Below are 4,099 nucleotides of genomic sequence, written 5' to 3' on the forward strand. Positions count from 1 at the left end.
AGTTACTCATAATCCTAAAGTATTTGATGTGTTTCCTTTCCTTCCTATAGGAAACTGATACCAATGTCACAGACCCCACCTAGTGGTCTGATTAAACTCCTTTCTTCCTCAGAAACTTGGGGTGGACCAGTGGCCTCTCAAGGGTGAGGAGTGGGAGTGCTCTACTCCCCCATGCTGGCAATAAAGGGGGCATTGTCTATAGAGAATTTTAAAGCAAGAATAAAATGACATATGAGTCTTCCTTTTTAAAATCTTCACTATGCTAAGCTTTGCACAGTGGCAGTATCGTAGCCAATGAGGTTTGTCCAAGGCGCGATTATTGCTAATTAAAATCTTCACTATACTATAGCATTTTTCTTTAATTAAATTTTAAATTGCAGGACAGTTAACACACAGTGTTATATTAGTTTCGGGCATGCAATTTAGGGATTCAGCACTTCCATATGTCACCCAGCGCTCATCTCAACAAGTGCGCTCCTTAATCCCCACCACTGGTTTAATCCAGTCCGTCCACCTCCTCTCTGGTAACCATCAGTTTGTTCTCTGTAGTTCAAAGTCTGTTTCTTGGTTTCTCTCTCCTTATACTTGGCTCCTTTTGTTGTTGTTGTTTCTTAAATTTCACATACAAGTGAGATTAGAGGGTATTTGTCTTTATCTGATTTATTTTATTTTATACTAATTCCATGTGTATTGTTGCAGATGGCAAGATTTCATTCTTTTTTGGCTGAATAATATTCCATTGTATATATATATGTATATACAGTGTCTTGTTCTTTTTTTAAAAACATCTATTTATTTATTTGACAGAGAGAGAGAGAGAGAGATCACAAGTAGACAGAGAGGTAGGTAGAGAGAGAGGAGGAAGCAGGCTCCCCGCCGAGCAGAGAGCCCGATGCTGGGCTCTATCCCAGGACCCTGAGACCATGACCTGAGCCAAAGGCAGAGGCTTTAACCCACTGAGTCACCCAGGTCCCCTACACCATGTCTTCTTTATGCATTCGTCAATCAATGGACACTCGTGCTGCACACAACATAGGGTACGTGTATCCCTTTGATTTAGTTTTTGGTTAAATACTCAGTAGTGTGATTCCTGCATCATAGGGTGGTTCTATTTTGAACTTTTTGAGGAATCTCCATACTGTTTCCCACAGTGGATGTACGCATTTGCATTCCCACCAAGGAAGCAAGAGGGATCTTTTTTCTCTACTTCCTCACCAACACTTGATTCTTGCACTGCTGATTTTAGCCATTCTGACAGGTGTGAGGTGGTATCTCATTGTAGTTTTTTTTTTTAGATTTTATTTATTTATTTGACAGAGAGAAATCACAAGTAGATGGAGAGGCAAGCAGAGAGAGAGAGAGAGAGAGAGGGAAGCAGGCCCCCTGCTGAACAGAGAGCCCGATGCGGGACTCGATCCCAGGACGCTGAGATCATGACCTGAGCGGAAGGCAGCGGTTTAACCCACTGAGCCATCCAGGTGCCCCTCATTGTAGTTTTGATTTGCATTCTGAGGATGAGTGATGTTGAGCAACTTTTCATGGGTCTGTTGGCCATCGGGATGTCTTCTTCAGAGAAATGTCCACTCATGTCCTCTGCCCATTTTTAATTGGGTTATTTGCTTTTAGGTGTTGAGTTGTATCAGTTATTTATATGTTTTTGGTTACTAACCCTTTATTGTATATGTCATTTGCAAATATCTTCTCCCCGTTGGTAGGTTGCCTTTTAATTTTGTCATTTCCTTCAATGTGCAGAAGCTTCTTATTTTGATGTAGTCCCAGTCACTTCGTTATTTTTGTTTTAAAGATTTTATTTATGAGAGAGAGCGAGAGTGAGAGTAAGAACAAGAACAGGGGGAGGAACAAAGGGAGGAGAGAATCCCTCCCAGTAAGCGGTCTTACTGCCTAGCAGGGAGCCCGATGTTGGGCTGGATGGATCCCATGACCCTGAGATCACGACTGGAGCTGAAACCACTCAGCTGACTGAGCCTCTCAGGAACCCCCCAATAGTTTATTTTTGCTTTTGTTTCCCTTGCCTCAGGAGACAGGTCTAGAGGGAATTTTGTATGGGCAATGTCAAAGAAGTTACTGCTTGTGCTCTCTTCCTGGATTTTTATGGTTTCAGATTTCACATTTAGGCCTTTAATCCATTTTGAATTTCTTCTTGTGTCTGGTGAAAGCAGGTGGCCCAGTGTTAGGCTTTTGCATGTAGCCGGCCAGTTCTCGCAATACAATTTGTTGAAGAAGACACCGTCTCTTTCCTGTTGGATAGTCTTCCTGATTTGTGGAAGGTTAATTGATCATATAATTGTGGATTTACTTCTGGATTTTCTATTCTGTTCTATTGATCTATGTGTCTGTATTTTTGCACAAATACCATACTGTTTTGATGACTGCAGCTTTGTAATATGACTCGAAGTCTGGGATTGTGGTACCTCCAGCTTTGCTTTTCTTTTTCAAAATTTGTTTGGCTATTCAGGGTCTTTTTTGGTTCCATACAAATTTTAGGACTTTTTGGATCTAATTTTTTAGAAAATACTGTTGGTACTTTGATAGAGATTACATTAAATATGTAGATTATTTTGGGTAGTACAGACATTTTAACAGTATTTGTTCTTCTAATCGAATCTCTACACCCAATGTGGGGCTTGAACTTACAACCTCAAGATCAAGAGTCGCACACCTTACTGACCGAGCTTGCCAGATACCCCTCTTTCATCGGTGTTTTATAGTTTTCAGAGAACAAGTCTTTCACCGCTTTGGTTACTTTTATTCCTGGGTATCTGATTAATTTTGGTGCAATTGTAAATGAGATTTTTTTCTTAATTTCTCTTTCTGCTGCTTCGTTATTAATGCATAGAAAGGCAACATATTTCTGCACATTGATTTTATATCCTGTGACTTTATTCATTTCATTTACCAGTCCTAGTAGTTTTTTGGCGAAATCTTGAGAGTTTTCGATCTATAATATGTCATCTGCAAATAGTGACAGCTTTACTTCTTTACCATTTTTGGATGCGTTTTATTTCTTTTTGTTATCTAGTTGCTGTGGCAAGGCCTTCTAGTACTATATTGAATAAAAATGATGAAAGTGAACATCCTTATCTCGTTCCTGACCTTAGGGGGAAAGCACGCAGTTTTCTCCATTGAGTATTCTTTCCTTTGTATAGAAAACTTTCCTACAGAATAAAATTTTCCTTTGTATTGGAACTACCGGCACCACAAACCCAACACTGAGTAGACTGCTTTCTTGGTAAGAAGCTTGGGGTAGAGCATTGGCTTTCTGAGCATGAGGAGTGGGAGAGGTCCAACTCCCCAGGCAGGCTATAAAGGGGAGCACTGTCTGTAGAGAATTTTAAAGCAAGAATAAAATTGAGTAAATGTCAGTCTTTTTATAAAAATTATCACCATGCTACAGAATTTCTAAATAATGCCAGTGAGAAAATAATTTACTATTCCCCAAAATCTTCTCCAAAGTGGTTTTGTGTTTCTCATAGAAAATACTATTTTAAACAACAGCTTTATTAAGATGTAAATGGCATGCAAGAAACGACACTTGGTTTCATTAATTTTGACCTACGTATTCACCAGTGAAATCATCACCCACTTCCAAAAAGTGAACATAACTGGGTCCTCCAGAGAATGACACAAATGGGTTTCATAAACCTAGGTGCAGAAACCTAGGAACAGATCAAAGAGTTTCAGGGCAACTCCAGTATGTTCTAGACTCAGACCTAAGCTGCAAGCATGCCTGAAGATGTATTGCTACTCTGGCATCTTGAATTTCTCTCCAAACATTGCATGCATGGTACCCCACGCATCCAGCCCTGCTGTTCCTGATCATGTCTCCAGCTTCCAAGAGCATTTGACATAGCTTGAATGCATAAGATACTTCCATTGTTTATTAAGACACATAAACGGAGTGCCTGGGTGGCCCAGTCGGTTAAGCGACTGGCTTTGGCTCAGGTCACCATCCTGGGGTCCCGGAATCAAGTTCCACATCGGGCTCCCTGCTCTGTGGGAAGTCTGCTTCTCCCTCTCCCTCTTCCTGCTACTCCCCCTGCTTGTGCTCGCTCTCTCTGTCAAATAAATAAATAAAATC

General features: G+C 40.6%; 1 pseudogene; it reads left to right on the forward strand.

The window, feature by feature from the left end:
- The first annotated feature begins 265 nt into the window (after positions 1 to 265).
- Positions 266 to 390, forward strand: LOC131822443 (U4 spliceosomal RNA; annotated as a pseudogene).
- The last annotated feature ends 3,709 nt before the right edge of the window (positions 391 to 4,099 follow it).

This window comes from Mustela lutreola, chromosome X, assembly GCF_030435805.1.
Source record: "Mustela lutreola isolate mMusLut2 chromosome X, mMusLut2.pri, whole genome shotgun sequence".
In the NCBI taxonomy this organism is placed as follows: Eukaryota; Metazoa; Chordata; class Mammalia; order Carnivora; family Mustelidae; genus Mustela; species Mustela lutreola.